General features: G+C 42.8%; 1 protein-coding gene across 1 annotated transcript in view; it reads right to left on the bottom strand.

Moving 5' to 3' along the window:
* LOC139410227 (guanine nucleotide-binding protein G(I)/G(S)/G(O) subunit gamma-12-like) overlaps positions 1-12,198 on the bottom strand; it is a 69,004-nt gene that overhangs the window by 9,284 nt on the left and 47,522 nt on the right. The window lies entirely within an intron of this gene.

Genomic DNA, 12,198 nt, shown 5'->3' with positions numbered 1-12,198 from the left:
CATACTGCAAAATATGCTGATTTCAAAGCTGATTGTCACAAAACGTTACTTCATTTCGTCTCCCTCGCCACCAAAAACTCTAACTTCTTCACTCCCTCACTTCCAGTCTGGTTTCCAGTAGAATCCAATAGTGTGTGATTGCGGGCTGCAATTCGGGGCGTTCCTGTATGTGGGCATACAGGAACACCATTGAGCATCCCATTGGTTCCTGCATAAATGCCCCCCCCTCGATCATGACATCTTCATGCTTGTGACACTTTCGAATGTGGGTCAAAAGGAAAATACAAGCATTATCGCCCCCGCCTCCTATGTACCGGAGTCCTCCTTGCTAGCTAGCATGTCTGCTGTGTACTGGCGTCCTCCTTACTAGTGAGCGGGAAGCAGGGGCGCTAGCGGGAGGCAGGGGCAACACCGGTAGACAGTGTCCTTCGCTCTCGCCTGCCGAACACCTGCACTCACATTCGTTAAGAGAATTGCGGAAAAACAGTGCCCAACATGCAAGGGCAAAGGATACTGTCTACCGGTCTCCCCGCCTCCCGCTAGCTACTCAGGTATGTGGGAGGCAGGGGCGACACCGTGTGTTAGATAACTAGCTAGCTTATTAGTTAGCGACACCATGTAATAGCTTGCTAGCTAGCACAAGGTGATCAATGTTGTTGATCAGTACAATCAAATAATATGTTCTCCTAGCAGTTGCCAATGAAATAAGTCCTAAATGGAAGGGATTGTTTGTCATCTGTATCCATGAAATCAGCTAAAACAAGCTCAATAACTCAATGCATGCACACACTCCTATTGAATAATATGCATTCACTTGTATTGTGAAAAGACCTATGCTACATCTTGATTTACTCAGTTTATCAATATATTTACCTATTAAATAAATGAATACCATTATGTTTTGTTGTTAGATTGGTAAAAACAAATTGATTGTATGATTGTATAATTGATTCATTAATGCATCCATGGTTGTCTCAAAAAAAAACACATACAAATGTTCAAATGTAATAATATTGAACTCAAAAGATGCCCAACGATTGAACAGACCAAAAGCTGAGTTTATCTGTCTGGATCAAGTGCCATTCGGTGACTTTGGCTAATATGCCTTCTTTTTTTGTTCTAGTATCGTTTTGGAATCGAGTATCATGACGGTGTCGAGTATTATGATACTAAACCTGGTATCGATATCAAAGTAAAAATTCTGGTATCGTGACAACACTAATTGGTCCATAGCAATAAAGAAATTGCCTGAGAGGACAGGGCTGTAGTGGGTCTGCACAGTATGTAGTAAGAAAGAGACTGCCCGGGTGCTGGGACTGTTTAAAGAAGAGCGACCAGTCTGCCAGGTTTCACTCTCACCTTGGAACCACTCTCACTCTCACCTATGGATCCAGACCGACTGCTTCCACGCACACACACACTCTGGCACGCCCGCACACACACCATGCAGGTCATTTGAGAAGCATCGACAATAACCTTTGTATTGAGGTCATCAATATGTGATCGCACTTCTATTACAATGGCTGAGAGGTTTTTGGAGGAGGAGGATGCACGGAAGGAAGCTGAAATGGAATAACGTCATCTGCAGCCAGCCACAGTTCAGCTGAGTACAAACTGGATGGAGAGACCTCCATCGGAAGCATACATCTCTCTAATCACCCTACCAACCCACTCCTTTCCTCTCCTCCTTCCCTTCCTTTCCCTTCCTCCCTCCTCCATTCACAGGAAGATGTATCCCCAGCCAGACAGCCAGTTCAATTCCCCTCGGAAGTATAAATTATTAAATATGTTCCGGTTTTAAAAATAGAGGCGGTCGGAAGAGGAGAGAGCTGCAGAGGTGGTTAGTCACCCAAACAGACAGGAACATAAAGATTTAGTACCACAAGGAGTAAGTATAGGAATAGAAACAAAGTATCCTGACAAATAAACACTTCTCAACCACAGTCTCAACACGCTTTCCTTCACGTGAGGATCTTGAAATAATCAAAGACACTTCATCCTCTTCCACACCGCAGCTTTCCTTGAATTAATACATCTTTCAATGCTCTGAGACACTTCAAGAGCCCTTCAACTTCATGTCTGCCTCAGTGCCTTTTTTGGGCTTGGCTTGGCTAGACACAGGAGTGGTTTAATGTGTATATCTCTGTTATTTGCGCAACAGTGGGTTTTAAAACACAGCCAGACCACTACACTGACCAGACGATGATAGAGTGAACACAGGAAGAAGGCCATAATCGGAGGGCTGGATCAGACAAGGGCTACTAACCCAGTGTCTAACTAACGTCTGCACCAGACTGAACGTGAAGCTAGCAGCTAGGGCTTGGACCATAAAGAGGAGGTGCTTGAGGGTCAATGGGCTGAGTGCCACTGTGTGCAACACTAACAACTAGCTTTTGTCTAGTCAACTCAATGAAGGGTGTTCAGTTGGTGCTACTTTGTCTTGACCTTTGTTTTGTCTGACCTCTCAGTGATGTCATAGTAAAGGAGGCTAGATGTATGGATCAGGTTAATGCTGTAGGCAATAGGAAAGTCAGACTAAAAGGAACTGTAGAGGCTTCAAATCTAATCATATCTTATATCTACTTAAAGAAAGTACATAAGAGTATTAGTATGTGCAGTATTAGTGAGTGCCTAAAATGGCACCCTATGTAGTGCACTACTTTTAACCAGAACCCTATGGCCCTTGGTCAAACGTAGTGCACTAAATAGGGACTAGGGTGCCATTTAGAATGCAGATTAGAGTCATTCTGTGACGCAGCTGGGTTTCATTGTGCATCTGTTTTTAGGTGGCCACGACCAGGGGTTCATAGGATTTATACCGGATAGTCCCTCCACACCTGGTCAGACCACCTAAGGACATGGTCCACAAGGATACTGTAAGAGGCCCACTTGGCATGGCAAAGCTGGCAGCAGAGGTGCCCACCACCACCAGACCACACATACACGTCTGGGCTGGCAGTGGCATTTCCCTGTGGCTTTGACACAAGCTGAAAGCTGTTGTCCATGGTCTTGCTAATGCTTCAGTAGTAAAAAGTAAAAGTAAGTTTGACACCAGCCGTGCTGATTGGCTTTCCTCTAGGAACAGCCTGGTTGTTTCCCAAACGGCACCCTATTCCCTATATAGTAAACTGCTTTTGACCAGGGCCCTATTCCGTATTGACTAGAGCCCTATGGGGCTTGGTCAAAAGAGGTGCACCGTATATAGGAAATAGGGTGTCATTTGGGACATTAGTCCTGATTCACTGAGGTTCTTCCCAGGCCTCTGATGTACCCTGAAATAACTCTCTGTTCCTGGGCAGGAAAAAGCCACAGTTGGGCGACCCCTGTCGGATGTGCTGGAGGGACTAAGTCTAGGGATTCACAGATTCTCACTTTACAAATATTAGCCAGCCAATAGGACCACCTCCCTGCTTTGCTCTCTCGTCCAGGAAAGGCAGCCAAGGGTCAGGGATTGTCTGTAGGAATGCCATAGCTAGCATCCCATCCTGCTACCCAGCCACCTCTCTGGACCACAGATTGGAGTCTTTAGTAATGCCATCTACTACAGCACACTGCATCATTGATACTATTCATATACTGCTCTGAGACCACTGAGGCACTGCTTTCATGTGGCTGTAATGTGGCTGCTGTAGTGTGGCTCTGGTGTGTACACAAGTGGGTTGTCACAACACCAGAAGAAGCAGGTTTCTGAGAGGTCAAACTAACGACGAGCTCTGACCTGTGGTGTGTAACTATAATTATGACACTACCTGCTTCTCTTTAGACATTACTACACAGATAAACCACATCAACGGTTGAGATACCTAAGACCTACTTTGGTGAAACTATGGTCTTTACTATGGTTACTTGTTATAGATATTATCAATGACTGTATTGCTAATACACTGTGTGAAATAGACACTGGCTATATTCAGAGATTGAGGGATAATTGTAAGAAGAGAGACTGGGCTGAGCTGTGAGAACAAATCTCATATCATCTATTATCAGCCTATCGATCCTCTGCACTATTACTGAATCAGAAGCTAATCCTGCCACCGTTACACAGTCACTAACCGCCAGTCCCTAACTGGTAGGCCAATGGGAAAATCAGTCTCTAACTGGTAGGCCAATGGGAAAATCAGTCCCTAACTGGTAGGCTAATGGCCATGAGAGAATAAGCAGGTCCTTTATCTATCCTCCGCACTACTAAACTGCCTAGCAACAAGATGGCCTTACGCCTGGGCCTAAAAATGTGTCTGAAACCTGATACTACAATGATAGTACAATGAGCTCTCAAGGCTCGGGGGACATTAGAGCCCCACAGGAACAATACAGACGTGTTATCAGTGCGACTAGATGCTTGACGCTGCCGGACTGACAGTGGGTGATGTGCAAAATGGAGGGACCAAAAATAGGGTCCGGGAGTAAAAAAATAAAAAAAGAAAGTTGAACCGCACCCTCATGGGTACTAATCTCAGACAGCCTGATGCTATCTGGGACTGGGAGACAGAGCAGGCAGCTAGTCAGCCATGCAGGGAAAAGACACAGGCTCTCTGATCTAGTGTAAAAGCTCCACCCATAGAAAAACAAACATAGTACACTCAGAAGAACCTTAAATGGGATGGTTCTTCGAAGAACCACACACACTCAACACCTTATTTTATGCAAATAAAGTATTGTTCCTTATTTGCATATTTCCCAGGGTACCATTCGAGTGAATATTTTAGTTATCAGTACCACCTAAGACTGTGTTTGCTACTGACAGACATGGTGGTTGCATTCATTCATTTTCAGTCCTGTGGCCTTTGCCAAGTGAGATCCTAAGTGAATATGTTATCATTAATAATTCAAGTTAAATTCTTTAAGACAATACAATGCATATTACAATCAATATAGGTCTTATTTTGATGGCCTAGTTTTAGCCTAATACAGTGGCCTGAAACACATGGTTTACAGGCCACATCATGCCTTGCAAGTCACAGTATGCTGGCTTGCAAAGTGATGTGTAACTCATATTGGAATCTAGCCAGAGAGGGGATATCCAACATTTTGAGAGAAAAAAAATCACCAGCAACCTGGATTCAGAATGACTGCCAGGGTTGGGAAGACTAAGATGATACTACATCTAAACTAAAGTATTTAAACTGGAATAACCATTTCAGTAACGGATGCAAGTCCAACTACTAACAGATTGGATTTGTTTCGAAACATTTATGTTTATATTGGAGTAACATAAGATTAATAAAAACATAGATATTGAAACAAATAATTCTAATAATCAACCTGCAATGGAGCATGCTGGGAAATATAATAAAGATGGGTGTGGTTTTGTTTCAACTCTGGTTATCAACACCAACAGTGGGGTTATTTCATGCCACTGAATGTTAATTGAACTCTTTAGTGTTCATTTAACTTTTGAATCAACACTAGAAAGTGAAAGATCTACACTAGTTAACACTGGCCAATTTGCTGTGTGCTATGAAAGGAACACATCTGGAGACATTTCAAGAACATTTCAGAATTTTGAAGAACTGTAGATGCAACGCAACAGGAATGACAGTCAAGCAGGTTTGAGTATTGACCGTAAGAGGTGCCATATTGGTTCTAAGTGATTCTAATGATGATGACAGATTTACTGTGCAGTTATTTGTTGTTCAGACAGAATAATGGGGAATAGTGGGGTGCCATTAGGTGGACAACAAGGTGTTTTATTTACAATCTACTCAACCGGATAGAAGGGTTCTTAGCCACTGAGTCACCAACAATGCAGTTTTACGAAAAATAAGTGTTACGAAAGTATTTACTAAAATAAACTGAAGTAAAAAAATATATACAAAATAATTAAAGAGCAACAATAAAATAACAGTAGCGAGGTTATATACAGGGGATATATGTTCTTCCACAGAGCTCTGTGAAGGGAAGTAGTGAATTAGGTGGTCGGCTGAGGTTATACCCAGAACAATAATGTCACACAGACTCTTTTCTCACCCTTTCCTCCGTCTCTTCCTTCCCACCTGGGCTTTGATGTGAAGGCAATCAGGTTATCTTGTCTTTCAGTTTCTGTAGTGTATCTCACCAAGAGTCACACTTTCAGAGTCGTGCTGTGTGTGGCCTGTCCCACACAGCACAACAGACAGATTCCCAATCAGTCAGAAAGTGACCAAAGCTTTGTGAGTAAGATGTCTTTGATGTAAGATTTCCTAAGACACAGCGGCAGTCCATCTATGGCTTCCAGCGCATGTACACCCTGCAGTGAGAGGGAAGGTGAACAACATCCATGGATTAAGTCTTGCTTTGAAGTGTATTTATTCTTCATATAATACCGCCGTAAGCCAGTCAATAGATGGATGACAGGCAAAGTCAAGATCCCAGGTGTGTTTACACATTGACATTGACGTGCATCATTTCCTTTCAGGAAGCATACTGTATATTTTATCTTAATTCAACATATTTGTTTTTCATTCGATCATTATCAGTGTCTTCACAAAACGGGGGTCATTTGTAGCCTAGCAGTAAATATGAGATCATCTATGCACACTATTCTTTCAGCAGGCAACAGGGTGACATGTGAGAGAGTAGGAGAGAGTGTCTGTCTGGAGAGTAGTCAAAGGGAGAATCTGTCTGGAGAGTAGTCAAAGGGAGAATCTGTCTGGCACAGTGTGTATGACCAGATGCCACATCAATGAAACGCTCCACCATCTGGTTCTATTAATACACAGTGCACAAACACACACACACACACACACACACACACACACACACACACAGAGGAGGATAAAGGGCGGAGGAACGGGGAGGAGGGGTGTCATGCAAACTAAATCTGTTGCATGCAGTCCATTTACCTTGAAGCAGCGTAATGAAAAGGGCCTCGCACGCAACACTCTCTTCAGGTCCATTAGAGGCGTTTTATCTTACTTTAGAACAATCAGGACAGCTAAGCAAATTAAACAGGTTCTCTCTCTCTTTGCTACCCAGCAATGGAAAAGCTCACAATCTGGTAAGGGTGGTGGTGAGGGACATTCATTTTCATGTGTCCCTCTATGTTGCTAACTTGCTTAAACGTCATTCGACATACTTTCCGAACAGCTACAATTCATAAACACCTGTAAACATTCTAGCTGTCATCATGCAGGATGACCTGAAAACAAAGACTCAGCTCAGAGAGGTTGACTGCTGCTGCTTGGCTTGCAGAGCGAGTGATACCCTCTTGGCATAGTTGAGCATTACAGATCAGATCATGAACTTTTAGTCAACCCTGTCTGCTCTGGCACATCTCAACACTAAGCCTCAGTGCTATGCCTTATCTATTGTATCCATCACAGCCAAATGACACCACTTGCATGGAAGCGTTTGACTGTCTCTCATCCTTTTGTTAACCTGCCCCTATCGTGTTCTGGCGTCGGCTTTAGAGAGATAAAAGTGTGAGGGTTGAGACAGTGTTGAGGAGGGCTGAGGAGGGGAGGGCTGAGGTGGGGAGGGCTGAGGAGCGCTGAACAGAGGGGGGGGGGGGGCTGAGAAGGGGGGGGGTGACGAGGGGAGGGCTGAGGAAGGGATGAGAGCTCATCTTTGTGTGTGGCAGCGTCTAGGACCTCAGGTGGTTAATAAGAAAAGGAAACGTTGTGTTTGTTCTTGCTCAGGTAGTTATTGCAAATAATGACATACTAACTGCCACCAAACTGACACAGAACACGGTGCAGCTCTCATCATCTTCCAACTCCTCTTAAGCTCTCAAAGCCAGGGTAATACCAGTATCCTGTTTCTCAAGTCATGTAACTTTGCGAAATGTCTATAAGCACTCAGACAGCTTACTATTTACAAAACCTGTAACTCAGTAACATCTCTATTATGAGGTAGGTGTGATGAGATGTTATCACCTCTTCCAACTTGATAAGTGAGTATCTCAATCAGAAAGACAGCTGGGTTCCTCCAGCCCTTCCTGAAACAGTGAGGTGATGCTAGCCTGGTTCCAGAGCTGTTGGTGCTGTCATACAACGACCATAGGAGTTGGCTATAAAGCACAAACAGATATGGGACCAGACTAATATTCTGCTGCTTCTGGGTGGTGGTGTTTCATTCCTTTCCCTACAGTGATATAACTAATGTGGGTCATTAAGTGGAAAGCAGGAAATCCATGCTAAGCAGGGCAGTCAGTGACTGTAACTACTTACTGTGTGCTACACTGCCAGACCAGACTAGGCGGAGGCCACTGTTTCCTGTTGAGTAAGAGGTTTGAAAGGACTGAGGCCTCTAGTCTACTACTGGTCTGATATCGGTGACTGTAAAACCCACCTGGGAGAAAAACTTCTGTGACTGCACGGCACACAGAGCTGGCTTGAAGTTACAGCAGTTTGACCGCATAGGCTTAAATCCCCCAGAGGATTGAGAAATGAGCTGAGGAACCCCCTCCACACACACACAAATGTGTGCACGCACACACACACACGCATGCACACGCACACACACACGCATGTACACGCACACACACATGCACACGCACACACACGCATGCACACGCACACACACACGCATGTACACGCACACACACATGCACACGCACACACACGCATGCACACGCACACACACATGCACACACACACACGCATGCACACGCACACACGCATGCACACACACATGCACACACACGCATGCACACATGCACACACACACACGCATGCACGCACACACACGCATGCACACGCACACACACATGCACACACACACACGCATGCACACGCATGCACACACACATGCACACACACACACGCATGCACACGCACACACACACACGCATGCACACACACATACACACACACACGCATGCACACGCACACATGCACACGCACACACACATGCACACACGCATGCACACGCACACACACGCATGCACACGCACACACACATGCACACACACACACACGCATGCACACGCATACACGCACACACACACACAAAAGCAACTTCCTGTTGCCTGGAGCAGTTCTGTATTTCAGAGCAGAATTAGAGTAGTTGGATCTCAACAACCAACAGCCAATGACTCGCCTGTGTCTAGACAGATCAGAGGCCCCGACTGCAGTAGTAGCTCACTGGATAGGAATCCAGCTGGCCCACAACCCCTCATTGTTATACGACTACCTTGTGCTGCTTCTCTCACGTTGGCTGCACCAGAGAGTTACTTAATTCACAGTCCTAAATGCTATAATGGTGAACATATCTTACCCTACTACACGTAAATGCAACCACCCAGCTGTGCAGTACAGCTGGCAATATATATGACCTATTTCTTAATAGCTTGATTGGACTATTTTGCTGAACTACACAATTCTGTCAGCATTATGACAAAAATATACCTTCCAGTTCTTGTGTAAAAGGAAGTACTGTTGAGTTCCTATCTAAAGCAGAGCAGACAGGACATTCTCACCAGTCTGAATTTGTTAAGGAGCTTTTTGGTCCTAGTTTTGACGCTCCGGTACCGCTTGCCGTGCGGTAGCATAGAAAACAGACTATAACTTGGGTGACTGGAGTCTCTGACAATTTTTTGGGCCTTCCTCTGACTTGAACCCGAATCGAACATCTCTGCCAAAGGTGCATCAACAAAGTCCTGAGTAAAGGGTCTGACTACTTATGTGAATGTGATATTTCAGTTTGACATTTTTTATAAATGTGCAAACTTTCTAAAAACCTGTTTTTGCTTCGTCATTATGGGGTATTGTGATGTCATTATGGGTTATTGTGATGTCATTATGGGGTATTGTGATGTCATTATGGGGTATTGTGATGTCATTATGGGGTATTGTGTGTAGATTGATGAGGGGAAAAAACGATTTCATCCACTTTAGAATAAGGCTGTGAGATAACAAAATGTCAAGGGGTCTGAATACTTTCTGGATGTACTGAACATGCCTTATGAAAGAACAATATTCAAAAGTATGTCTCATCAGAATGAGGTGGTTCCACTAACAGATACACTCAGTATGTCACGTTGCCTATGGACGGAAGGGGTTTGAGTCTCAAAAGCAAACAAAACACAAAAACACCTGAAGTCCCTGTTTGTATTATACTAATGGAGAGGACAAAGAGCATGAAACTGCAGAGATGAGACACTGACAGCACCCCAAATGACACCCTATTCCATATGTAGTGTACTACAGAGCCCTAGTAGTGCACTATATAGGGAATATGAGTAGTGCACTATATAGGGAATATGAGTAGTGCACTATATAGGGAATATGAGTAGTGCACTATATAGGGCATATGAGTAGTGCACTATATAGGGAATAGGGTGCCAATTGGTATACATACACTGCCAGCAGGCTGAGGTGGGGCCATTGTTGATGACACATAATTTGGCCTTTTGGAATGGAATATGGGCATTCTGAGGATGAGAACTACACACACACACACATTTTTTTCAGTCTCTTATCTTTCATATAACATGCATGCTCAGTGTTCTTTCTGTTATCTGTCAAATGCTGTAAGTCCGATCAACATGACTATATACAGTACTAACTGGGCCATAACTAATTTAGTTGTAAACATAAAACGTAAAGTTACAGTAAATTGTTAGCACAAGAACATTGATATGATGATACTTTTTATGATGGTATATGGCACAAGAGAAAATACATTTGTAAAGAGTGTGAAACAGTAAAGTATGCTTTAAAGAACCTTCTGTAAGGGTGAAACAGTAAAGTATGCTTTAAAGAACCTTCTGTAAGGGTGAAACAGTAAAGTATGCTTTAAATAACCTTCTGTAAGGGTGAAACAGTAAAGTATGTTTTAAAGGACCTTCTGTAAGGGTGAAACAGTAAAGTATGCTTTAAAGAACCTTCTGTAAGGGTGAAACAGTAAAGTATGCTTTAAAGAACCTTCTGTAAGGGTGAAACAGTAAAGTATGTTTTAAAGGACCTTCTGTAAGGGTGAAACAGTAAAGTATGTTTTAAAGGGCCTTCTGTAAGGGTGAAACAGTAAAGTATGTTTTAAAGGACCTTCTGTAAGGGTGAAACAGTAAAGTATGCTTTAAAGAACCTTCTGTAAGGGTGAAACAGTAAAGTATGCTTTAAAGAACCTTCTGTAAGGGTGAAACAGTAAAGTATGTTTTAAAGGACCTTCTGTAAGGGTGAAACAGTAAAGTATGTTTTAAAGGACCTTCTGTAAGGGTGAAACAGTAAAGTATGTTTTAAAGGACCTTCTGTAAGGGTGAAACAGTAAAGTATGTTTTAAAGGACCTTCTGTAAGGGTGAAACAGTAAAGTATGTTTTAAAGAACCTTCTGTAAGGGTGAAACAGTAAACTATGTTTTAAAGGACCTTCTGTAAGGGTGAAACAGTAAAGTATGTTTTAAAGAACCTTCTGTAAGGGTGAAACAGTAAAGTATGTTTTAAAGGACCTTCTGTAAGGGTGAAACAGTAAAGTATGTTTTAAAGGGCCTTCTGTAAGGGTGAAACAGTAAAGTATGTTTTAAAGGACCTTCTGTAAGGGTGAAACAGTAAAGTATGTTTTAAAGGACCTTCTGTAAGGGTGAAACAGTAAAGTATGCTTTAAAGAACCTTCTGTAAGGGTGAAACAGTAAAGTATGTTTTAAAGGACCTTCTGTAAGGGTGAAACAGTAAAGTATGTTTTAAAGGGCATTCTGTAAGGGTGAAACAGTAAAGTATGTTTTAAAGGACCTTCTGTAAGGGTGAAACAGTAAAGTATGTTTTAAAGGACCTTCTGTAAGGGTGAAACAGTAAAGTATGTTTTAAAGGACCTTCTGCAAGGGTGAAACAATAAAGTATGTTTTAAAGGGCCTTCTGTAAGGGTGAAACAGTAAAGTATGTTTTAAAGGACCTTCTGTAAGGGTGAAACAGTAAAGTATGTTTTAAAGGACCTTCTGTAAGGGTGAAACAGTAAAGTATGTTTTAAAGGACCTTCTGTAAGGGTGAAACAGTAAAGTATGTTTTAAAGGACCTTCTGTAAGGGTGAAACAGTAAAGTATGTTTTAAAGGGCCTTCTGTAAGGGTGAAACAGTAAAGTATGTTTTAAAGGACCTTCTGTAAGGGTGAAACAGTAAAGTATGCTTTAAAGAACCTTCTGTAAGGGTGAAACAGTAAAGTATGCTTTAAAGAACCTTCTGTAAGGGTGAAACAGTAAAGTATGTTTTAAAGGACCTTCTGTAAGGGTGAAACAGTAAAGTATGTTTTACAGTTTTTTTCGATGGCTAAACGACAGTGGGCACAACTGG

This window comes from Oncorhynchus clarkii, chromosome 5 (assembly GCF_045791955.1).
Source record: "Oncorhynchus clarkii lewisi isolate Uvic-CL-2024 chromosome 5, UVic_Ocla_1.0, whole genome shotgun sequence".
Taxonomy (NCBI): Eukaryota; Metazoa; Chordata; class Actinopteri; order Salmoniformes; family Salmonidae; genus Oncorhynchus; species Oncorhynchus clarkii.
This window is presented reverse-complemented; position numbering and strand designations above follow the sequence as displayed.